The 26,756-nt window shown below is 41.1% G+C and overlaps 1 protein-coding gene across 2 annotated transcripts in view; it reads right to left on the minus strand.

Annotated features, from left to right (window-relative positions):
* LOC135202559 (peroxisome assembly protein 12-like) overlaps positions 1–26,756 on the minus strand; it is a 165,626-nt gene that overhangs the window by 126,156 nt on the left and 12,714 nt on the right. The window lies entirely within an intron of this gene.

A 26,756-nucleotide genomic window follows, 5' to 3' on the forward strand; every position in this document is an offset into this window, starting at 1 on the left:
TTATTCTCTGAAAATGAGAAAGACCTCAAGGAACAATATCTCAGAGACCGGTGACACCTCCCATGGGAATTGTTAAGTTAATGGGTCGCTTTATTCTTACTGTTACCAAGTAATGATTTCATAAAAGAGCTCTAACATGTCCTTCCTCCTCCTTGCTAAAAGATAAAGGATATACAGTGGACCCCCCTTATTCGCGTTCTCCGGATTCGCGGACTCACACATTCGCGGATTTCTCTCGGGAACGTTTCCCTACATTATTCGCGGAAAATTCGCGCATTCGCGGTATTTTTCTATGAGAAATAATCACAAATTCCTGGTTTTTGTTATGAATTCTATCATAAAATGCACTTTTTGTGATAAAACTATTAAAAAAACCAAGTATGAAAATTTTTAGTGGTTTTTCTTAAATTTTAACTAACAAAATAGGCTGTTTATAGCCTTTTTATAGGGGTTCCAAACATTCGCGGATTCTAACTATTCATGGGGGGGTCTGGTACGCATCCCCCGCAAATACGGGGGGACCACTGTACAGTCATACCCCTACATATGAAAGTCCCTACGTACGAAAAATCCAGGTTACGAAGGCAAAGACGAAGATTTTTTTGCTTCTGTGTACGAAAATAATTCAGGTTGTGAAAGGGTGTACTGTAAAGTCTGAAATTCGCCCGGGCCGCCGAGAACAATTTTAAAACTCGCGCGCTGCCAACTCAATATAGTCCTTCATTGGACAAGTGGTTTTTGCGCTCGGCTACCAATCCGGTGGTCCGAGTTCGATTCTCAGTTTGGCCAATGCGGAATCAGAGGAATTTATTCCTGGTGACAGAAATTCATTTCTCGATGCAATGTGGCTCAGATCCCACAATAAGCTGTAGGTCTCGTTGCTAGGGGATCAATTGGTTCCTAGCTATGTAAAAATATCTAATCCTTCGGGCCAGCCCTAGGAGAGCTGTTAATCAGCTCAGTGGTCTGGTAAAACTAAGATATACTTAACTTAACTCAGTAGACTTGCCAGCATCCTCACTCTCTCCCATTGGTTCTTGATGCCAATTACCACCGTAAGATCCAGCTCTCCCATTGGTCAGCATCTATCCCATCATGCATCTATGTGAAGGAGTTCCTCGACCATTTCGTTTCAGCAGCGTTATCGTACACACATGGAATTCGTTCGTTCACGTAGATTTCGTTCATTAACATATATTCGTGTAAGTGATTTTCCTTTTGTTGTACTGTAATTACTTTATCGTGTTGTGTGTGAACTTACTTACTTACGTAATTAGCCATGGGTCCCAAGAATGTTACTGAAGTTCACGGAAAGAAGAAGATGCTTTCAAGGGAGACAAAGATGGAGATAATTAAGAAGTATGAGGCTGGCATGCGGTTGAGCGTGATTGCTAAGGAATACGGCCGAAATCATCGACGATAGGAACCATCCTAAAGCAGAAGGAAGCCATCAAAGCAGCTACACCTTCCAAGGGCGTGACTATTTTTTTCAACACGAAGAGCCACATGCATGATGAGATGAAGAGGAAATTGCTGGCGATACGATAACCAAGACGGCAATCTGCCAGAAGGCCAGCGCAATTTTCGGTGATCTCAGTGCTCAGGCCGAAGACGACGCAGGAGAAGGAACATCGAAGGCAACCCCACACTTCAAGGCTTCTTGGGGTTGGTTTGCTAAATTTCGTAAACGGACTGGCATCCATTCGGTGGTGCAGCATGGGGAGGCTGCCAGCTCGGACACAAAAGCGGCCGAAGCCTTTGTTAAGACGTTCGACGAGATGACAATCAAGGAAGGCTACAGTTCTCAGCAAGTCTTCAACTGTGGCGAGATTGGCCTTTTTTGGAAAAAAAATGCCTCGTCGGACTTACATCACAGAGGAAGAGAAGAAGCTAACCGGGCATAAGCCTATGAAAGACATACTTTTGTTCACCCTGTGGGTATATCAGTGTTTCAGCCCGACAGAAAAGAAATTCTTGGAAGAGAAGTGTGTCTGCTGGTGTTGGACAATGCCCCTGCTCACCCTCCTGGCCTCAAGGAAGATATCCTAGCGGAGTATTCTTTCATCAAGGTTCTAACACCACCCCTCTCCTCCAGCCCATGGACCAGCAAGTGATATCGAACTTCAAGAAGCTGTATACAAAACATCTTTTCAAGAGATGTTTCGACATCACCGATACCACAAACCTCACCCTGCGTGAATTTTTGAAGGAGCATTTCGATACCATATGCATCTGACTCATCGATCAAGCTTGGCAGGAGGTTTCGAGGCGAACCTTGAATTCTTCGTGGAGGAAACTCTGGCCTGATGTCATATCCGCCCGAGACTTCGAGGGATTCGACGCGGTGACGCTGATGCAGATTCAGAAACAGATGACGATCCTGAAACTGTTTCGCAACCATATCTTGATGAGATCGTTGCACTTGGCAAGTCCATGGGGCTGGTCGTCGACGAGGACGACATCAACGACCTTCTCCAGGAGCACCAAGAGGAGCTTACGACAGATGACCTGGAGTTGAAGGCCATGCAACAAAACGTTGTTCAAGAAGAGTTCTCTAGCAGCGGCGAGGAGGAGGAGGAGGACCCTATGACAACGGGAGAAATTAAGAATGTTATAGCTGTTTTTCATAAAGTGCAAACATTTGTAGAAAAGAGACACCCTGAAAAGGCTTACACAGGTCATGCTTGCGCAGTACGATGACGTTTGCCAGAGTTGTTTCAGGAACATTTTGAAAAGCAGGCAGAAGCAATATTCCTTGGATAGTTATTTTTAAAAGAGGCCTTTAGCAGTATGCAAACAGGAAGGTCCAAGTGTTAAAAAAAAAAAAAAACAAAAAAAAAAAATTGGAAGTGGTGAGAAAACAAAATTGAAATTAAAAAAAAAAAAAAATGTAAAGTAAAAAAGTAAAAAAAAAGTAAAAATCAGAAAAAGGCAAAAAAAAAATAAATATAATTCTAAAAAAAATTAAATTTTAAGTTTTTCGTAAAGTTAAGTGTTAATGTTTTCTGCCATTTGTTAATGTGTTTCGTAAAGTTTAGTGTTAATGTTTTCTGCCAATTTTTAATGTGTTTCATAAAGTTAAGTGTTTATGTTTTCTGCCATTTGTCCTCCTCCTCTGTCGCCACTTCCGGACATCGCCTCACTCAAAAGGTAAGGTTCCACATTTTACTACATACATATGTACATGTACATACAGTATTTCTTGTACCCTGTACACTAATACACTTTATTTACAGGTACAGTAACGGTTAGGTTAGGTATTGAATGGTCCAACTTGTTGTATTTCCTTGTTTATGGGTCAATTAAGCTTTTATAAAATTTACTATGGTGTTTTTGTAGGGCTTGGAACGAATTAGGCAATTTACATGTAAAATGTAGTTCTAGATACGAAAAAATCAGGTTACGAAGGCTGCTTCAGAAAGGATTAATTTTGTAACCTGAGGAACTACTGTATATCAAAATTACCACCACCCAAACCATAAAAACCAGTAGGTACCCAGGTGGTATACATAGTACCCCCCAGCCATCCCAATAATACAACATAAAAATCAAGACAAAATGGGATATGGAAGACACACTCCCTACACTCCCTCTTTTAACCCTTAAACGCCTATTGGACGTATTAAATGTCGACGAAAATTGTCTGTTGGGTGCTTAATTGACGTATGATACGTCGACGCAAAAAAGTTTTTTTTAAATTCGTGGAAAAATAGTTATAGGCCTACAGTGCAAAAACTTTTGAATCAGGCACCATGAGGGATGCTGGGGTTCACGGATCAAGCTGTTGTTTTGTTTACAAGCGTTACCCAGGTGCGCATGCGCGAATTTCTTTCTTCTCGCACTAAAAAGCATCAGCGATACATCTCAGAAATTATTTAGTCACTTTGACGTAATTTTTGCACCATCTTATATTAGCCATTACATAGAGTGTTATATATGAAAATGTGCGCAATTTCATGTAGAATACAACAAAAAACAACCCATGGTTGTACCTTTTATCAGTTTTGAAATATTTTCATATAAATAATAAGTGCCAAAAACCTTTGGTCAACTTTGACTCGACCAAAATAGTTGAAAAACGCAATTGTAAGCTAAAACTCTTATATTCTAGTAATATTCAATCATTTGCCTTCATTTTGCAACAAATTGGAAGTCCCTAGCACAATATTTCGATTTATGGTGAATTTTTGAAAAAAAACTTTTTCCTTATGTCCGCGCGGTAACTCTGCCGTAAAAATCAGAAATTCTTTTGTCCAATTGTCGTATTGTTTGCACCGTTTTATACTAGCCGTTACATAAAGTTTTATATATGAAAATATGCGCAATTTCATTTAGAATACAACCAAAAACAACCCATGGTTGTAGCTTTTATCAGTTTTGAAATATTTTCATATAAATAACGATAAGTGCCAAAATTTCAACCTTCAGTCACCTTTGACTCGACAGAAATGGTCGAAAATTGCAATTGTAAGCTAAAACTCTTACATTTTAGTAATATTCAATAATTTACCTTCATTTTGCAATAAATTGGAACTCTCTAGTACAATATTTCAATTTATGGTGAATTTTTTAAATAAACTTTTTCCTTGCGTCCGCGCGGTAACTGCGGAAAAAATCAGAAATTCTTTCGTCCGATTGTCGTAATGTTTGCACCGTTTTATATTAGCCGTTACATAAAGTTTTATATATGAAAATATGCGCAATTTCATGTACAATACAACAACAAATAACTCATGGTTGTAGCTTTTATCGTTTTGAAATATTTTCATATAAATCACGGTAAGAGCCAAAATTTCAACCTTTTGTCAACTTTGACTCGACCAAAATGGTAGAAAAATGTAATTGTAAGCTAAAACTCTTACATTCTAGTAATATTCAATAATTTACTTTCATTTTGCAACAAATTGGAAGTCTCTAGCACAATATTTCGATTTATGGTGAATTTCTGAAAAAAAAACTTTTTCCTTACGTCCGCGCGGTAACTCTGCCGAAAAAATCAGGAATTCTTTCGTCCGATTGTCGTAATGTTTGCACCGTTTTATATTAGCCGTTACATAAAGTTTTATATATGAAAATGTGCGCAATTTCATGTAGAATACAACAATAAATAACTCATGGTTGTAGCTTTTATCAGTTTTGAAATATTTTCATATAAATCACGATAAATAGAAAAAATTCGACCTTCGGTCAACTTTAACTCGACCTAAATGGTCGAAAATTGCAATTGTAAGCTACAACACTTACAGTCTAGTAATATTCAATCAATTACCTTCATTTTTCCTTCATTTTGCAACAAACGGAAGTCTCTAGCACAATATTTCGATTTCTGGTGAATTTTTGAAAACTACTTTTTTTTTACGTCCGCGCGTTACGAATTCATGCATCATATTGTGATAATATTTTCTGTGTTGCTTTGATCGTTTTACAATTTGTTATAGACCAAAATCATTGCAATCTAGTGTACAATACAACAACAAAATAATTAACTCATTAGCTTTAACCTTTTTGCTCACAGCGCGATTTGTATACAATTATATATGAAATTTATTTATCGCGCTGTCATATATTCCAATATTTATATATGATAATGATATTTTTTTCATTTCTGATGGTTACATACTAAACTTCAGGCAATGACAAAAAAGGAGCCAAAAATGAACTCTTAATCTTGAAAACTAAGCGTGCTGTGATTTTTTGAAAAAAACTTTTTTTCCGCTTTGGGGCTCACTCCCGAACTCCGCCGGCATACAGGAGACACTTTCGGAAATACCGGCTCGGCGTTTAAGGGTTAATGTAATATCAGGCCAGTCAACGGTAAAGGTCCCAAGGTACTGTAATCTTTATACGTTGTTTCCACATTCAGAAGATCGAAATAAGCAAATATCAACTTACACTTCTAGTAAGTCGTTTCCAAAACAGAAGTACAAGAAAGATTGTTTGAAAGCCAACAAGGTCACTATTGATCTGACTTCATGTGCCTTTATTTTCACTCATCTGCAATCCTCCTCTGCTACTTGAGTATGTGCTTTTTTAATTTCATCCCTCAGAAAGATGGATAATGCATTTTTTGTAAGTGGACATGAAGGCTCCTTGACTGAGGTCCAGAGCTTACTAGACAGACCTCTAATACTCTCTGTTCTGTTAAGTTAATATTTAAGTGCTCTTACAGGGCAGAGCACTCTTTCTTCATCTTCCAATCCTAGAATCCCTGACAGGCTCTTAAATCTAAAGGATCAAGACCATGGTTTAGCGGCATTCTCATTTTAGCAAGAAAACCAATGAGAGAACATATTGCATCGCCTCCTGCAAAACCAACTCTTTTGTCCATAGCTTGTATTTCACTAATTCTTCTTGATGTTGCAAGTCACTAAGAAGAGAGTTTTCTTTGACAATTCGAATAGAGGCTGAATCTAGGGGTTCGAAATGAGAACTAGAGGACCACTTTAGCACTAGTATGTCTAATTCCATGAGACAAGTTCTGTTTCTCTTCTTTGTATCAAAGAATCTAAGTCCAAAATATATTGATTTGTGGATAAATCGATACCTCTGTGCCTGAATACCGAGGCAAGCATCACTCTGTATCCTTTTATGGTAGAAGATGATCCTTTTGTTTCCTCAAAAATAAAAGGAAGTCTGCAATCTATGTTAAAAATGTTTTAGTAGAATAGATTCTATTGCTTTTGCACTAAGTTCAGAACATTGTCCACTTGCTTTGGTATACGTCAGATGAAGACTTACGTCTGCATTTGGAAATAGCTTCTGGAGCCTCTCTTGAAAACCCTTTTGCTCTGAGGAGGTTTTCGATAATTTGTACCCTGTCAGAGCCAGAGAAAACAACTTTTGATGAAAGTAGTTGAAATGGGGCTGTCTGAGAAGCTTTCTCTTTTGAGGTAGAAGTCTTGGAAAGTCTACCAGTAAACTCATTAGTTCTGTGAACCATTCCCTCAGTAGCCAAAATGGTGCTATCAAGATCATTGTTACATTTTGATGACAATGGAACTTGTTCAAAACTTTCCTGATCATTGCAAACGAGAAAAAAGCGTAGAGAAAATTGTTGGACCAATCAAGCAGCATGGCATCTGTTGCTCATGCTTGAGGATCTGGAATAGGGGAGCAAAAAAGCAGAAGTGGAAAGTTTTTTGTCATCGCAAATAGGTCCAATACCAGTGTCTCCCAAAGTTTCCATAGGTCTAGATATACCAGTGGATCTAAGGTCCATTCTGTCTGAATGACTTGGTTCCTGTGGCTCAGCTGATCTGCCAAGACGTTCATTTTTCCCAGAACAAATCTGGTGATCAAAAAAGTCTGATTTTGTTTCACCCATACAAGGAGGTCTCTTGCTACCTCACAAAGGGAGAAAGTGTGTGTTCCTCCTTGTTTGCTTATATAAATTAGAGTAGTTGTATTGTCTGAGTGGACTGCAACTGTCCTTCTGAACACTACCAAGGAAAAAGCCATCAGTCCAAATTGTATTGATATTAACTCCTTGAAATTTATATGCCAACGAAGTGGAACTTCGACTAGATCCCAGAGATTTCCTTGTTTTCTAAGAGAGCTCCCCAACCCAGATCTGATGCATCAGAATAGAAGGTTAGGTCCCTGTCTCTTGAGTTCCACCAATGCAGGTGCTTCTTGATTTTCTGGGCAATCAGAATCTAGAATGAGTCGGGATGTCTTTTTCTGTCTCATTTGTCTCTTAGGTAAAATTGAAGAACTCTTAGATGAAGCCTCCCTAGAGGGGAAAACTGCTCTATCGAGGCCAACAACCCCAGGAGACTCATCAAGCCATTGGATGTGCAATACTGAAGATTCAGGTGTTCATCTACTTTCTGCAGACATGACTCCATTCTTTTCAGGGAGGGAAAATCCCTGAAACGAAGAGAGTTGAGAGTCATTCCCAAATAAACGATGTATCTCCTGACAAGGAGTCATCTGTGATTTTTGGTGATTTATTACTACAGGCAGTCCCCAGTTATTGGTGGGGGTTCCATTCTCAGTGGGGGGCTGATGAGCAAAAACCGCCATTATCCGAAACTCTGCGATTTATGGCACTTACGGCACCAAGTTTCGGTGGATGACGCCTCTGTTAGGTGTGTTATGGCACCATAACTCTATCATCGGCACCTTATGGCGCCAATAACTGAAACTCAGCTTGTTATGGAGCCATAAATCACAGATTTTATGGCACTAGACAACCAGATCACTTTTAACCGAGTCCGCCGATAACTGGGGACTGCCTGTAATCCTAGTTCCTGTGCCAGTAGAAGTGTTTTCTGAAGGTCCTCCATACATTGTTCCTTCAATTTTGCTCGAAGAAACCAATCATCCAGGTAGAATGCTATGTTGATCCCCATTAGATGGAGCCAACCTGCGTGTGAATACTTGTGGGGTGGTTGAAAGCCTGAAGCATAGTGCCCGAAACTGAAACACTTCGTCCCGAAACACAAATCTTGGAAACTTTTGGGAGTTCAAATGGATTGGTTTGTGGAAGTAAGCGTCTTGAAGGTCTATTGTACCATCCAATCCTCCTGACACATGGATGCTAAAATTGAACGTGTTGTTTCCATTTTAAATTTTGTATTTTAGACAAAAACATTCAGGGCGCTTACATCCAAAACCGGTCTCCATTCCCCTGATGACTTCGGCACTACAAAGAGGCAATTGTAGAACCCCTCTGACTCTTGATCTGGGACTGCAACTTCTATCACTTCTTTCTCAATAAGTAAAGACACTTCCTCCTCAAGAGCCGAAAATCTCTGTGAATTCTCTGAGTAAGCAATTAAGGTAGCCTCTTGGCTAAGGGAGGAGTTTCCAGAAATGGAACATCATAGCCGTGTCTTAATACTTCCACCAACCATCGCTCTGCTTCTCTCCAGTTCCACTTCTCTCAATAGTGAAGGAGTCTGGCACCACATTTATACAGAGGACATTGTGCTCACTTTTTGGAAGGGGGCTTTGTCGTAGATTTCCTAATGGTCCTTGACAAGAGCCATACCTTGGCTCGGGTTCTGGCAGAAGGTCTTTGACCCCTTCCTCAAAATGAAAAGGGCTCCAAGGAGATGTAGATTTAAAGGAGGACATATGTGTTTCCTTAGGCCATCTGGATGACTTCGTTAGTTAATCCTGTGTCGACTTTTTCTGTAGCTCACAGGAAATCCCATCTGCCATTGCCTGTGGAAAAAAGACCTCCCCTTGATAGAGGTGAAAACAGAAGAGCCAATCTCTGAATTGATGTCACACCTTTTGTGGTAAAAGAACACCATAACTCCCTCTTCTTCAAAACTCCCATGACGTAGAGGGCGGCCAGTTCCCTAGAGCCATCTCTAACTCCTTTATCCTCACATAAAAGTACGTTAGGGAGATCCGACAATAATTTTGCTAGTAAATCAGGATATTCCTGTATTTTACGAGCCAGAGATCCCATCGTCCAGTCAAGGAAACTCACAATTTCTAAGACTTTGAAGATGCTTAAGAAAATGGTCCAGTTCTGCTGCAAGAACATGGACTTGGCCGCTGAAAAGACTGACCTCTGGGGCCGAATCTATGAGACTAGAGAAGTCCCCTTGGGAGTAGGCAGCCACACCCAAGGAAGGAACTTCTCTTCAAAAGACGAGATGATGGATAACTAAAGTTGAATTTACCCAATTATCTCTTTTGTGACATCCATTTTTCCACTTCTTTGAGAGCCTTCCTTGCTGAAATAGAAAACACTGTCTGGGTTACATGAGCAGACCCTGCCGGCCGTTGTTAAGTCCCTCGTAGCTGTGGACGGCTTCTTTGAACAACTCAAAATGTCATCCAATTGCTGCTTAATTGGGGCAAGAGAAGGCTCCAACAACCCTGAAGGTTGTTGTAATGGGGCTAGAGTTGTGGACTCATGTCTAACTTACTCTGAGCAATCATCCAAAAGCGAGGACTAACAAACAATGTCTTGCTGTACAAGAGGGCTCGAATCCAGGTTTATGATGAGGGAGCTCTGGTGCCAAATACCATCCAGGAGTGAGGGGTGCTGGGGCACATGCAGGTGCTTGGGTGCCTGTGGGCGCAGGCTGGCACTCATGAGTAAGCGGGTGCTTGGGCGCAAGTGAGCACTCAAGGCGTAAGCAGCCGCTTGGACACAAGCAAGCGCTCAGGAGCATAAGACTGCTCGGTTGCAAATGAGCATTCATTCGGTGCATCTTGTTGTGGCGCCAGATGGCGGTTAGACACTAAAGGTTGATCTGAAGAAACTTCGTCGCCTGAAACTACAGGAGTTACATCACATTTACGTTTCACCAGCACTTTTGTTTGAATGTTCACTGGAAAAACTCTCTGGGCTGTCCCAAAAACTACACAAGGGAACAGCGTCTCTCCCTCTTTTATAAGGCACCTGAGGAGTGTGAAGCACTAATGCTGACCTTTTCAATGGTTTTGACTTACCAGTGTTGCGCCATTGGTGCCTCTGTTCCAGACTCGAATGAACGGAATTCACCAAAAGACAAAGCATTTCACGAAATACGCCTTTCCATTGACTATCTTTCGACACCTGGGCGTTTACGGCAGGTGTGACTTGACGCCCCAGGAGCAGACCCCATCAACCTCCCTTTGACTTGCAGTATAGCTTCTCCCTGGTGTGGGGGAGTATGCTAGGGACCTTTGCCTAGGAGAATTGGCGGGCCGAGAAGCCAGCTTCTCCACTGTCACTTCACAATCATTTACAACCCTTTTATTTTCCATAAAAGCTTTTACAGAAGCCCCAATTTGAGCTACTGTGTTCACTAACATGTCAAAATTTTTCTCACAAATGGCAATGGCATTGGGTTCAGGAGTGTGGAAGCTGGTTCCAGGGTTAGGTGGAAGAGAGGCTGGATTATTAATGGGTAATAAAGCAGAGTGAGAAACAATATGTAATTCAGCAGGAGTTTTAGCTGATTCCTGACTAGCTAAATTCTTGTCCCTAGCAGTCGCTTTTCTCATTCTATCTATCTCTAGTTTATTCAAATGAGAGTCTAAGATATACTTCCCCAATCCTTACACTCATCACAAGTCATACTAGCTGAACACACTTGTCCCCTGCAGGATGTACATTTAGTGTGAATCATACTTTGCTGAAGTAAACATCGTATTGCAGCCTGTGCTGCAATAACAAATACTTGTTGAACTTGTGTCAGACATCTTTAAACTAACAAGTCGAAAAGCAAGTCTTTATCTGGAATAGTCACTATTTTCTGGGAAAATCCTGTACAGTGTTCCCCCACTATTCGCGGGGACGTGTACCAGACACCCCTGTGAATACGTAGTTAAAACTACCACTAAAAATGCTTATAACTGCCTATCTTGAAAGCTCAGATACCAAATGTATAAATTAAATAACATCCTACTTCAAATATACCTAAAATTACTAACTTGTTACTGTATTAATCTTTGAGGTTATATTATTAATATAATTTCAAAGTCATCTTTAACATTTTACCATTAAAAATATATACCTACAGCCAATAACAGAGAGAGAGACACACACACACACAATTGAATGGCAACATATAACTAACCATCAAGAGTAAAATTATGAATTATTTGTGAGACAAAGAGAATAATAATGGGGAGAGAGAGAGAGAGAGAGAGAGAGAGAGAGAGAGAGAGAGAGAGAGAGAGAGAGAGAGAGAGAGAGAAATAACTCCTAGACTCTGACTCCTTCCTCCCCTCCGCCAATTCGTATATCAAACTGTCATTTACTTCCCGCCCACCTTCCTCCAAGTGGATAAAAAGACTGGGAATTGCTATTTTTAATTAATCTTATTAATATATTTGAAAATTAGTTATAAGGTATAAATCATTTATTTATACTACAAAACAAATAAACATACAAGTAAGAGAGAGAGAGAGAATGTTGTTATTATTGTTTAATCACATTAAACTTGATATTATTTGAAAACTAGTATTGTATATTATTATTTTACCATAAAATGTAGTAATGCCCCTAAAGATATACTTATACATACACTTCCAGCCCAAACAGAGGACGAGAGGTACCACTATGACATATGCATCTCGTGTGGCAAAAGAAAGAGAGAGAGAGAGAGAGAGAGAGAGAGAGAGAGAGAGAGAGAGAGAGAGAGTTATCCTTATTTAAAAGAGTGAAATGGATAGATTATTGTATTTCTTTAAAATACTATGACATGAATTTTGAAATGAAATGAGTTATATTATTATTATTATTATTTTTTTTTTTTTTTTTTTTTTTTTTTTTTGCTCTATCACAGTCCTCCAATTCGACTGGGTGGTATTTATAGTGTGGGGTTCCAGGTTGCATCCTGCCTCCTTAGGAGTCCATCACTCTTCTTACTATGTGTGCCGTTTCTAGGATCACACTCTTCTGCATGAGTCCTGGAGCTACTTCAGCCTCTAGTTTTTCTAGATTCCTTTTCAGGGATCTTGGGATCGTGCCTAGTGCTCTATGATTATGGGTACGATTTCCACTGGCATATCCCATATCCTTCTTATTTCTATTTTCAGATCTTGATACTTATCCAATTTTTCCCTCTCTTTCTCTTCAACTCTGGTGTCCCATGGTATTGCGACATCAATGAGTGATACTTTCTTCTTGACTTTGTCAATCAACGTCACGTCTGGTCTGTTTGCACGTATCACCCTATCCGTTCTGATACCATAGTCCCAGAGGATCTTTGCCTGATCGTTTTCTATCACTCCTTCAGGTTGGTGCTCGTACCACTTATTACTGCAAGGTAGCTGATGTTTCTTGCACAGGCTCCAGTGGAGGGCTTTTGCCACTGAATCATGCCTCTTTTTGTACTGGTTCTGTGCAAGTGCCGGCATTCGCTTGCTATGTGGTTTATGGTTTCATTTTTCGTATTGCACTTCCTACATATGGGAGAGATGTTATTTCCGTCTATCGTACTTTGAACATATCTGGTTCTTAGGGCCTGATCTTGTGCCGCTGTTATCATTCCTTCAGTTTCCTTCTTTAGCTCTCCCCTTTGTAGCCATTGCCAATTGTCATCGCTGGCTAGTTCTTTAGTCTGTCTCATGTATTGTCCGTGCATTGGTTTGTTGTGCCAGTCCTCTGTTCTTTCTGTCTTTCTCCTGTCTCTGTATATTTCTGGGTCTTCGTCTACTTTTATTAGTCCTTCTTCCCATGCACTCTTTAGCCACTCATCTTCACTGGTTTTCAGATATTGCCCCAGTGCTCTGTTTTCGATGTTGACGCAGTCCTCTATGCTTAGTAGTCCTCTCCCTCCTTCCTTTCGTGTTATGTATAATCTGTCCGTATTTGCTCTTGGGTGTAGTGCTTTGTGTATTGTCATATGTTTCCTGGTTTTCTGATCTATGGTGTGGAGTTCTGCCTTCGTCCATTCCACTATTCCTGCGCTGTATCTGATTACTGGCACTGCCCATGTGTTTATGGCTTTTATCATATTTCCGGCGTTGAGTTTTGACTTGAGTATCGCCTTGAGTCTCTGCATATATTCTTTCCTGATCGTGTCCTTCATCTCTTGGTGTTTTATATCTCCTCCTTCCATTATTCCCAGGTATTTGTATCCTGTCTCATCTATGTGTTTGATGTTGCTCCCATCTGGTAGCTTTATCCCTTCAGTTCTCGTTACTTTGCCTTTTTGTATGTTGACTAAGGCGCATTTTTCTATTCCAAACTCCATCCTGATGTCCCCAGATACAATCCTTACAGTCTGGATTAGGGTATCTATTTCCTTGATGCTCTTACCATACAGCTTGATGTCGTCCATGAACATCAGATGGTTGATTCTGTTGCCTCTTTTCTTGAGTTGGTACCCGGCATCCATCTTCTGTAGTACTTTTGTCATGGGAATCATGGCTACTACGAAGAGTAGTGGAGACAGTGAGTCGCCCTGGAAGATCCCTCTCCTGATATTAACCTCTGCTAGTCTTATTCCAGAGCTTGTAAGTATTGTATTTTTGAGGAAGCTGATGGTATTTTCCTCTGCCCCATATATTTTCAGGCATTCTATTAGCCATGTGTGTGGTATCATGTCGAAGGCTTTCTTATAGTCTATCCATGCCATGCTTAGGTTGGTTTTCCTTCTCCTACTGTTCTTCATTACCATTTTGTCTATTAGGAGCTGGTCTTTTGTGCCCCTACACTTCCTTCTGCAGCCTTTCTGTTGGTGGGGGATGGTGTTTGTCTCCTCTAGGTAGTTGTATAGCCTTTCACTGATGATACCTGTTAGTAACTTCCACATTATTGGTAAGCAGGTGATTGGCCTGTAGTTACTGGCTATATTTCCCTTACTCTTGTCTTTTTGTACTAAGGATGTTCTTCCTGTGGTCATCCATTTGGGTGCTTGGTGATTTGAGATACAATGCTGGAGTTGTTCTGCTATTCGTGGGTGTAGGGCTTGAAGTTTTTGAGCCAGTATCCATGGACTTCATCGGGACCTGGGGCTTTCCAGTTTGGCATTTTCTTTAGTTGGTGTCTGACTGTGTCTGTCGTGATGTCTGTGAATCTTTGTTTTATTCTCCCTGTTTCTTCTTCCTTGACTTCCTGGAGCCATGTTGCATGTTTGTTGTGTGATACCGGATTGCTCCATATGTTTTCCCAGAGTCTCTTACTTGGTTCGGCTTCAGGAATTTCTGGGTGGTTGTCTTCCCCTCTTAGTTGGCTGTATAGTCTTTTCTGGTTGGTTCTGAATAGTTTGTTCTGTTGGTATCCCTTATTCCTGTTCATGTACCGTTGGATCTTATGTGCTTTGGCCTTAAGCCTCTGTTTTACATCTTCTATTGTGTTGTTTAGTCCCCTCTCTTGTACTTTGTATTTCTCGTTGAGTTCCTCCCTTGTTTTCTTGCTTCTTAGCCTTTTTTCTGCCATCTCTTTCAGTTTACTCAAGTCAGATCTCATCACCATGATTTGCTTTTCCAGGCGCCTTTTCCAAGGAGGTTGCTGTTTTGGTTTCTGTTGGGTTGGTTGTGCTGGTGGTGTTGGTGTTCGAATCCCCATCAGTTCTGCTACTAATCTTGCTCCTGCATATGTCAAGTTATTTGTTTCTGTGATACTGGTGGTCTGTATTATGCCCATTATTTCATTGACCTCACTTGTTTTCTCCCTTAATTTCTTGGTGTTGTAGGCTTTCATGGAGGGGATCTTTGTTCTCTCTGTATCGGGCTCCATCCATTGTCTAATCTTTTCTACCCATTCCGTCCTCTCTGTTACTTCGTCGGTGTTTCTTCGTGTGTCGTTGTTTGATACCTCATCCTCCCTGTCGTCTTCTGTGGCATCGTCTCTCAGTTCGTCTTCGTGTAATTCGTTGTCGTGTGACATTTCCCTTTCCAGTTCTTCTCTTTCTGTTGGGGAGAGCCAGTTCTTTTTCTTTATGTTCCTTACTTGGTCTGCAAGCCTCTGCTCTGTTTGGGGGGTGTTATTCCTCTCATTCCAGATGTTGACCAATCTTCTTCTATATCCTCTCTCCGTCGGGTTGCTTCTGATGTAGCATCTCCATATTTCCTTATTTTCTTCTCTTGTCCATTTCTTCCTTTTTGCCTCTGTAGCTCCAATCTCAGGCTTTTGATTACTGGCGTTGTGGTGATCAGTTGCTGGATGACAACCTCCAAGTACCTGACCGTCTTCCCCTTCAATTGGGTTGAATACCTGGTTGCCTGACGAAGCTCCTCTGTTGCCAGAGGTTCCATTTACGTCGTTGTCGTTTATTCCTTCATTTCTTTCCATCATTGCTGAGTTTTGCTATTTAACCCATAGCTGGACCCTATCCATCAGGGGCTAGGTACTCATTTACAGCTGAGTAGACTGAGGAAATTATGGTAAAGATCCTTTCCCAAGGAATCAACGCCGGGGAGAGCGGTCACCCATCCAACGACTGACCAGAGCCAATGTTGCTTAACTTGACTTAAGTCTATTGACGACCTAACCCACTCCTCCACGGCGCCACATTATTATTATTATTATTATTATTATTATTATTATTATTATTATTATTATTATTATTATTGTTGTTAAAAAGGATGGCAGAATTAAGCGAGTTGATTTTATATATTGTTTTTTCTATTTTCCTTACAATTCGCTTCTCAGGCTCAGCGATGTTTCTGAGTAACTGGCCAATATTCATATTGGGAATTTTCAAAAATTGTAAATGCTGAAGGAATCTTTTATTAGAACAGGATATCAGGTCCAGGTCAAGCAGGGGTCGTCGTCAGTGCCGGTATTATTACGTAAGCGTAGTTCAGTTCGGGCCAGGGTCGTCTTTGGTTTAAGGGCTGGTGTTGGTGCTGGTATAGCTGGTATTATGTTACATTTCGACCTTCTCGTAGGTCATCTTCGGACGAGTCGGTTGAAGAGACTGTAGCAAGAAAGTTTGCGGAACGGTATTTATAGCGGCATGGACCTAGAGTTGCATTCTCATTGGTCGGGCCGGTCTTGGGCGAAGCCGTGGATCTCGCCTCGAAGGTCTCGGGGATTCTCTCGTGCGAGCGCCACAGTAGTGTGCCTGGGGATGAACGTCAGGAATTCCGTCTGTAGCAGGAATCGTATCATCCTGTGGGGGCTCCTGATTATCTGGCATCGGTGATGAGAAACAATCCTTCGGCGCCCCTGCAGGATCCCTTGAAGAAGACGAGTGTGGTCTACCGTTACACATGCCCCGTCCGAGGATGCCTCGGCAAATACGTCGGTATGACCTCCATGCGTTTCTCCAAGCGAATCTCCTGCCACGCCCAAGAAGGAGCCATATTCAACCACGCCAGGACTGCTCATAACAAACGGATAAAAAGAAATGATATTATCCCTAATATCATAATAATAGATCAGGCAACAGATCCCCGACGTCTGCGCCTCCTAGAAGCCCTTCATATAGGTAAGGAGAAACCAAACTTGAATATAACTCAAGAAACGTTTCTCCTTCCCACCGCCGCCCGGAGAGCAGCGAGCGACCCCCCGACGATGCCAGATAATCAGGAGCCCCCACAGGATGATACGATTCCTGCTACAGACGGAATTCCTGACGTTCATCCCCAGGCCACACTACTGTGGCGCTCGCACGAGAGAATCCCCGAGACCTTCGAGGCGAGATCCACGGCTTCGCCCAAGACCGGCCCGACCAATGAGAATGCAACTCTAGGTCCATGCCGCTATAAATACCGTTCCACAAACTTTCTTGCTACAGTCTCTTCAACCGACTCTTCCGAAGATGACCTACGATAAGGTCGAAACGTAACATAATACCAGCTATACCAGCACCAACACCAGCCCTTAAACCAAAGACGACCCTGGCCCGAAACGAACTGAACTACGCTTACGGAATAATACCGCACTGACGACGACCCCTGCTTGACCTGGACCTGATATCCTGTTCTAATAAAAGATTCCTTCAGCATTTACAATTTTTGAAAAATTCCCAATATGAATATTGGCCAGTTACTCAGAAACATCGCTGAGCCTGAGAAGCGAATTGTAAGGAAAATAAAAAAAACAATATATAAAATCAACTCGCTTAATTCTGCCATCCTTTTTAACAGTATTTGCCTAAAAGAGGGTCTTCTACCAAAATATTATTATTATTATTATTTATTATTATTATTATTATTATTATGCAAAAATATTAATAAACATACACATGTAACATAGAAATTCTCTCATTCTCAGTAAAAGAGGGAGGGAGGGAGAAGAGATCGGAGATGAGAGCGAGATAGACGAGAGAGAGAGAGAGAGAGAGAGAGAGAGAGAATTTACATGATCTTGAGTGGGCAACACACTCCCCTTCCTGTCGGGTAAAATGGATTTTCTTTCATTCTTACATAATTTTTTTATTTATAAACCAAAATCTTACTAATTCACTTCAGTATTTTCTTTAATGAATTTATATTATTGCTGTTTACATTAATACAGATATTTGAAAATTAGTAAATCATTTATTTATCATACAAAAAACATACATCTGTGAGAGAGAGAGAGAGAGAGAGAGAGAGAGAGAGAATAGAGAGAGAGAGAGAGAGAGAGAGAGAAATGAAAATATTATTGTAGCATTTCTGTAAAATACTTTTACATGATTTTTGTAATTACAGTTATTATTATCATTATTATTATTATTATTATTATTATTTTATTATTATTATTACATTATTATTATTATTAATAAAAATTGACTAGTTTATTCTATAAAAGAAAAGAGAGAGAGAGAGAGAGAGAGAGAGAGAGAGAGAGAACACTCCCTCCCCTCCTGTCACATTACTTGATATATTTGACAGCTGTTGGACCTCAGCTTGGACCTGGAGTTCAAAAGAAAGATGCGTGAAGACTGGGATTTCCTTAATCCTTACATAATTTTTTTAAATTTATAAACTAAAATCTTACTAATTCACTGCAGTATTTTCTTTAATAAATTGATTGCTCTTTACATTAATATATATTAATATTTGAAAATTAGTAAATCATTTATTTATCATACAAAAAACATACAACTCTATAAGAGAGAGAGAGAGAATTATTATTGTTATTATGTGATATTTAATCTTATTAAACTTACTAATACAGTATTGATCAATATTAATATTTTGAAATTAGTAAATCACTTTTGTATCACAATATTTATTTAGGAATGAAAATAACATCACAATACACTAATTAGTGATTATTTATCAGCAGAAAACCCCACGAATAGGTGAATTCCCCGCAAATAATGGGTAGATATGGTCTAGAGAGAAATCTGCGAATTCGGGGGGCCCACTATATCTAATTGCCGAAAGGCTACTGAAAACAAAATGCTTCACCAATTATGATTAATATTTATCTAAAAATATATGAAAAGGATAAGAAATGAGAGAAAATGCTTTACACACCATCAATTACAAAGAAAAATAAAACTTTTCCTAAAAAAACTCTAAGATTGTATTCCTGTAAAAACAAATTATGCCTCAATGTTCACAATAACAGCAACAAGGACAGGTAGAAAGAACAACAAATTATGTCTGAATGTTCACAACAACAACAACAGCAACAACAACAAATTATATCTGAGTGTTCACAACAATAAATTATGCGTGAACTCGTCTCTTCCTCCTCCATCTCAAATGGAGGCAGAAAAAGTTATCCCACTACATAAATTCGTTTTCTTCCTGAAAACATTCTTTAGATTAGAGATTCTTTGTCTATATTGAAGCTTATGCTTTGACATCAAAATAATACACAAACATATTCACATAGAGAAAATGGGGAAAATCACATAAATAAACAAACAAAACCATGCACACACCATAATATGTAATGTATCAGCTGAAACTGAAACTATTCCCCCCCTAAGCCCTACCCAAGCCCCCAGAAGCCCAGATGCATTTAGTTACTCCAAAACAAACTAAGAGGGACTGCCAGACACATGAATAATACAATTGATTACGGAAAATTTAATATTTACATATCCAAAATGCGATAATGACTAATATATTCATAAGAGAGGACACTTTTGGGAAAGAGAGGAACAACTGAGCCGAGAGAACCAATTTGTTTATGCTGGCTCTCGGTGACGGTCATGAGGAGCAGCAATGTTTTTGAAATTCTCTACATTGATTTTGTGGGATTTTATTGAAAATTGGTGAAGCATTTTGTTTTCAGTAGCCTTTCGGCAATTAGATATTGGAAAAGAAAGGAAACATTTTTGGAGGCCTTTTTCTCCACTTTTTAGCTTTCAGAGTTTTTTTTTCAATATCTCAAGTTATTTTTTTTACCAATTTTAATTCCAAAGATACCATTTGAAATATGGGAAAAATGCAAGTGAAATATTCAACATTTTGGGGGAAATCACGCCCCTCCTTTATAGGACAACTCATCATAGTATCGACCTCATATGAGTTATAATTCCAAAAAACCAAGTCACGAAAGGGGATGTGTCGCGAATTATTTGCCTTTTAGTTACTTAGGTTCTAGTTCGGTGGTCTGGGCGATAACAAGGTCTGAAGGACTAGACTCTACAACCCGGTGGAGGGGTAGAGGAAACAAGGTTTACAATTTTACACACTTTTATTACAAAAATAAACTATAATTACACTCAAATCATTGCCCTGCATATTATGTACAAGTTAATTACATGTGGAAAGGTCACAGGAAACATTTAACACGACAATTCAATCAATTAAAGTGGCACTTGGCCATTGCAATTCTATGTCCATGAGGCGAGCCAAGAGATAAAAAAATATCAAGAAATCTAACGCAAAACCCACATAATCGGATTGCTCACTTTATGTTTGTTGATACAAACTCTAATTAGGCTTCATTATTCATAGGATGCATGGGATACCCTGCGATAAACTTACAATATAGCATGTTAATTAAGAAACAAAGTAACGACTCTGGCTGTGTGGAGAGGAGAAGGCGATCTGCCTTACCTTTTGCTCAGTTGGTACCTGGGAAGCGAATGCCTGCTGCAGGTGCCGTTGCCCTCGAGCACAACTTTGTGACGTCATGGCGTAACAATCCCTGAACGTTCAACGCTTTATTCTATTGCATCTCATCTTTATTTGTTAAGTACAAGATTTAGCAATTTGTATTAAGGTAGATGACGAACTCTAGTTTTACATTGTGTGCTACAACTCAAGTTAACTTGAGGGATTCCCCCATAGGCGAAGCTTTTCACTAAGCTTGCTTCCTTTGCTTTGTCTTATATACATGGCTAATTTTGCTTCAGAATTTTATAAAAATATAAATTTTATGGCAGGTTATTTCACTATCCTCTTCCACACAGTTTCATAAGGGTCAGCTACGTTTCTCACATATCCATGACATAAGTCACATAGTTGCCTGCACTCGTCATTGATTCTTCTTCTTACTCAAGTTAACCTGACGTTGCGACAGGTTTGTCGCTAAAAGGGGGGTCCGTCCCTTTTTGTGACATCCTCTGCACCAGAAAAAATTCTGGCCGCAAGACTGAGCATTCAGAAGGATCAGACGGTGGGAGGGCAACTCCGACTATGGCAGACTTGACTCCAATGCAACAAGCACTCGCCATTGGAGTCAATTCGGAACAAACACATCAGAGACATTTCAAAATACACTTACATATAGGTTATCACCTTTCAATGGCACAATCTTACATTACAATACAAGCAATAACCTTAAATATGCCTTGTCCGGTGCAGTGCCTCATCCACTGACATGAGAGCACTTACTCTAGTTACCCTTAAATATGTACAACTACGCCATTTTCTATCGTCCTTCAAACTCCTTCTGACGCTAACTCACCTTACATGGTCCCTCCTGTAATTTGTACATGACTACCATTTTCTGTGTCTTACACATACTCATTTTTTACCCACTCTTGCATCCGTTTTCTTTGTATCACTGCCGCTCTCCGTTTAGGGCACATGAACTGCACTTCCTCTTGGTCAACTCGCCCATCTTGAGGACAACTGCCCGAAGATATAATACTCGTGTCTCTTCTCTTACACCTCTGTTTTTTGTATCATCTGCACCCTGTCCACCCTGTGCCTCTACCACGCACTTGCTTTCCCCAGACATAACTCGCTCTTCTCCTTCGATGTCATCGTTGGTACTGCTCACATCCCCGATACCATTCGTCCCATCCTCGTTGTCCTAGACTGCTTCCGCCTCGTCCCGGGCTGCATCCTCATCGTTGTCTTCTTCTTGATCGTCATCTTCGGCAGACATAATTTCCAGGGGAACGAGGTGGTTGATGGCTCGCAAGGTTTCTGTGCCATCGTTCAGCACCTTGGCAGATCAGACGACCCCATCATCATCGGGATAGACCCCCGTAATTTTACCAAGGGGCCACGCAGCCCTCTTACATTGTTCGATTTTAACGAACACGTCTCCCAGGCGAAGATCAGTCCTATTTCCGGGGCAAGAGTCGTGCCTGGAATGTAGGGTGGAAAGATATTCTCTCTTCCAGCGTTCACGAAATGCCTTCAGAGTATCTGTCAACCAGAGGTAAAGGTCTCTGAGCTTGCAGGTGGTCAACATCTGGTTCAGGTCTTCTGGAGGGAGTAAAGCGACCATAAGATCGATAAGGTGCCCTCGCAGCAGGTGGGAGGGTGTGAGGACTTGATCCTCTTGCCCGTCTCCGGTGTACATGAGTGGTCGATTATTGACCATGGCTTTGGCCTCCTTCACTAGCGTCCGGATGTGCTCCTCCGGAAAGGAATTCTTCTGGAAGGCTACCTCAAGCGTGCGTTTCGCTACTCCTATCAGCCACTTAAAGAAGTCTCCCTTCCATGGTGCTCGGGGCACCTGGAAACACCACTGAATGCCAGTCCTCCTCAGGAACTCCTGGACGTCACCCTCTTCATACAATCCCTGCAGGAAGTGGCTGGCCAATCTGAACGTCTGGTGGTTGTCCGAGACGATGAGTGAAGGAGCGCCATGGGACGTGCTGAATCGTCGCAGAGCCAAGATGAAGGTTATGGCTTCCAGACTGCCACAAAACTCCAGGTATACTGCCCTGGTGGTCATACAGGTGATGAGAAAGATGTGGCCTGCTCCCTCTGTGGTGTGGATAGGACCCGTATGGTCCACTCCGACGTATTCAAATGGGCGACTCAGGTTCGCTCTTTCTTTGGGTAGTGGAGGCGGTGGTGGCTGCATCAGTAGGGGCTTGAAGGCGATTACACAGAATCTATACTGTCCTACAACTTGTTTTGCTCTGACTCTCAGTCCAGGCAATGCATATTACAGCGATGCAAAAAGTTAAGTACAGTGGTACCTTGAGATACGAGATTAATTCGTTCCGGAACCGGGCTCGGAACTCGAAAAACTCGTATCTCAAATCAATTTTTCCCATTTAAATTAACTGAAATGTATTTAATCCGTTCCAGACCTATGAAATATACCCCCAAACCATCGTAAATAATGAAGAAAACACACATTAAATGTAGAAATATAGTACAAAAAAATTATACAGTAATATATTTTAGTAATGAATAGAATTAAAGTAAAATAAAGAAAAGAAAAAGTTAATTTAATCTAACCTTGGTGACAGTCGCGTGCGGGCGGCTAAGGGAGGCGAGTGACGGAGGGGGAGGGCTGGACGGCTACATTAGTCCCGTTACGTAAATAGGAATTTTCCTAACAGAAAATGAAAAATGAACATTAAAATGTAAACTAAAACTGCAGTTTCACTTGCGCTTTTCTTGTAAGTTACCGAAAGAGGTTTGCTTTTGCCTCCCTTTTAGTAAAAATGTTACGGAAAATTTAGCAATGAATAACAAAGTTATGTAACACAACAAAAAGTTAAGAACACGTAATCTTACCTTGCTGACAGGCGAGTGCAGCTGGCTAACGGAGTCGAGTGGCGGAGGAGGAGGAGGAGGAGGGAGCAGGGAGGGGCTAGTCCCGTAACGTAAACAGCATTTTTTCGAACACAAAATGATAACATTAAAATGTAAACCAAAACTGCATTTCCTTAACTTTAATAAAAATTTGCACTTTCCTTAACTTAAATTTGAAAAAATACTAAATGCACTTTAAACTTAAAACTTAACCTAAGCGATACGTAAGTTTAATCAGCACTTGTTTTCTGCCTTTTAGAATCACTTTCGGCACTTTCATTTGCGCTTCTCTTTAACAAAAATTTATCCAAAGAGCTTTGCTTCTGCCTCCCTTTTAGAATGTTCCGGAAATGAGTCAAACAAGTGTCATTAAATAACGCTGAAGCACGACTAGTCGAAACTTTTTCTGGATGTTTCTGTTCAATGAAACTCGAAAGTGTTTCCCACATTGCTAACATGTCTTTAATTTGACTTGTAGGAATCACTTCCTCCGGCTCTTCCTCCCCCTCGCTACTGCTACTAATCTCTTGCAGGGCCTTCGTATGTTGCATCACCTGCAGCTCCTTCAACTCCTCAATTGAGAGTTCCTCCTCATGTTCCTCAACGAGTTCGTTGACGTCGCCCTCATCTACCTCCAGACCCATCGACTTTCCGAGGGACACAATCTCCTCCATCGTTGCTTGGGGTTCGAACCCTTCGAAGTCCCTCTCTGAAACAGATCAGGCCATAGCTTTTTCCATGCCGAGTTCAAGGTTCGTCTCGTTACCTCTTGCCATGCCGAGTCAATGATACGTAAACATACGACGATATTGTAATGCTCTTTCCAAAACTCTTGAAGGGTAAGCTTGGTGCTCTCTGTCACCTCAAAGCATCGGCGGAACAAGTGCTTTGTGAAAAGCTTTATAAAATTTGCAATGACCTGCTGATCCATTGGTTGCAAGATGGAAGTCGTGTTGGGTGGGAGGTAGAGGATAAGTATCAAGATGACATTCTCCTCGAGAATGTCATCTCATCTTGAAGACCAGGTGGGTGGGCCGGAGCATTATCCAAAATTAATAAGGCTTTCAGTGGGAGGTTATTCTTTTGAAGATATTCCTTCACAGAAGGACCGAAGACGAGGTTTACCCAATCTGTATAGAACTGCCGCGTAACCCATGCCCTTGCATTCGTGCGCCACATTACGTGCAGTTTTTCTTTCAGAATTTTGTGTGAAATGAACGCTCGAGGATTTTCAGAATGGTAGACTAGCAGTGGCTTTACTTTACAGTCACCACTAGCATTTGCACACAATGCAAGGGTCAGACGGTCCTTCATGGGTTTATGGCCTGGCATCTTCGTCTCCTCTTCGGTGATGTACGTCCTCCGTGGCATTTTTTTCCAAAATAATCCCGTCTCATCGCAGTTAAAGACTTGTTGCGGGATGTAGCCTTCCTCCTCAATATGCTCAGCGAACTCGACGATGTACCTTTCAGCTCCCTTTACATCGGCACTCGCAGCTTCGCCATGCCTCACCACCGAATGAATGCCACTTCTCTTCTTGAAATTATCGAACCACCCACGACTTGCCTTAAACGTGTCTTCTGCTCCCCCTTCTGAAGTTGATGCCTCTTCCTTCTTCAAATCTGCGTAAATAACGCGAGCCTTTTCGCAAATTATACTCTCCGTCACTGTATCTCCCGCTAGTTCCTTCTCTTTCAACCATACCAAGAGCAGCTTCTCCATTTCTTCATGGACATTTGTCCTTAATTGCGACAGAATTGTAGTTCCTTTAGCTGTTTTTGCACTTTTGATGGCATCCTTTTGCTTTAGGATGGTACAAATGGTCGATGTGCTACGCTCATACACCCGGGCCAGTTCCATCACTCGTACACCACGCTCATGTTTTTCTATTATTTCTCGCTTTACCTCTATCGGCAGCATTCTCTTCTTCTTCTCGCCACTCTCCTTTGCACGTACTTTCTTTGGCCCCATGATGGTAGGTAAAAAAGTTCACTAATTTGTGAAAAAAACAGCGAAAACACGAGTACAGCTCACAAACACAACTTAAATCTGTCGGTCACGTGTGCGAGTGAGCTCGTGGGATGCTCCCAGGTGATGCTGCCCGCGAACGCCAACTAGCGGTGGCGTCCCCGAACCAACTCGGATCTCGGGACACAGCTCGGGTCCCAAGGCCAAATTTTGACCGAATTCCACCTCGGGTCTCAAAGCACTCGTATCACAGGACGCTCGTATCTCGAGGTACCACTGTATGTCCTAACTAAGGTGCCATTGGCAGGCAATAGAACAAGTGATTTTCGACAATAGTTCTCATCAAGAATTCTAGTTTGTGTGTACACAATTACATCTATAAGACATAGATTCAATTGTTTAACAAAGTTCATCACATCTCTAGCAACTATAATGTTAGTTTCTAAATAAGCACAGGTAGTGGCCAAATATTTCCTCTGATCCAATCCTACTAACATTAAGAAAGGAGACTTATTTTAATTTTTAAAAAAAAATGTGAATACCAATTTCATAACTCTCAACAAAACAAGAAACTCTACTCCCCGCTCCATGATTTCCCATGTCTCGCTGTGTTCTACCATAGCGACTTCTCTCATCTCACAGAGGGCCGCGGCAACAGTCACAGTCACGGGCTCTGACACAGACATCTGACAGTTTTGGTTCTCCAACAAAATGCAGAAAGGGGGGGGCCACTCAGCCACAACTGTTCTGTTTTAGTTCTCTCAAGGTGGCTCCTCTCGACAGGATTTCAGCTGGGTTCTGACGGGTTGGCACGTACTTCAACCCCATGTTGTTATTCTGTAGGGTAAAAAGAATTTCCCCCACCCGATTTTGATGAATATGTTCTTATTATCCCTATTGCTATTCACCCAAGCAATCACCACTCTGCTATCTGTCCACAGGGTGACAGTTGACGGATCTATCAGTGATTTCAGATTTTAGCTAATCTACATCCTAACAACAAGACTAGCAATTCCAACTTGGAGATTGTTAATTCTAACATCTTGCATTTTGCTCGTAAGAAGAGCAGTCTTTCCGTTCCCTTGTCTCACGTACGCAACAGCCCCGTAGGCCTTTCTCGACGCATCAGAAAATATGTGTAACTCAGAACCCTTCGAGCCTACAGATCGCTCAATCCCCAATTCACTTACTAACTTGAACTCCCTGTAGCAATTTGCTGGCTTCTTGGGCCTTAGCATTATCTAGCACATCATCACATCCTACACCATATTCCCAGAGTTGTTGTTGAAACAACTTTCCATTCACAAATAGAGGACTAACCAAGCCTAAGGGGTCGAAATTCGACACTAGAAGTGAAAGTATCCAGAGTTTTGTAGGTACCCACCCTTCCCTCATCTCTTGGATTCCCCAAATCCCCTTCACATGGATCTTATCCTCATCCCTGTTCCATTCCATCCCCAACACACTCGCACACGCAGGTTCATCCCAATTCATTCTCTCGTCCAATTCTTTAACATTACTGGCCCAGCCAGTTA

Source organism: Macrobrachium nipponense, chromosome 30 (assembly GCF_015104395.2).
Source record: "Macrobrachium nipponense isolate FS-2020 chromosome 30, ASM1510439v2, whole genome shotgun sequence".
NCBI lineage: Eukaryota > Metazoa > Arthropoda > Malacostraca > Decapoda > Palaemonidae > Macrobrachium > Macrobrachium nipponense.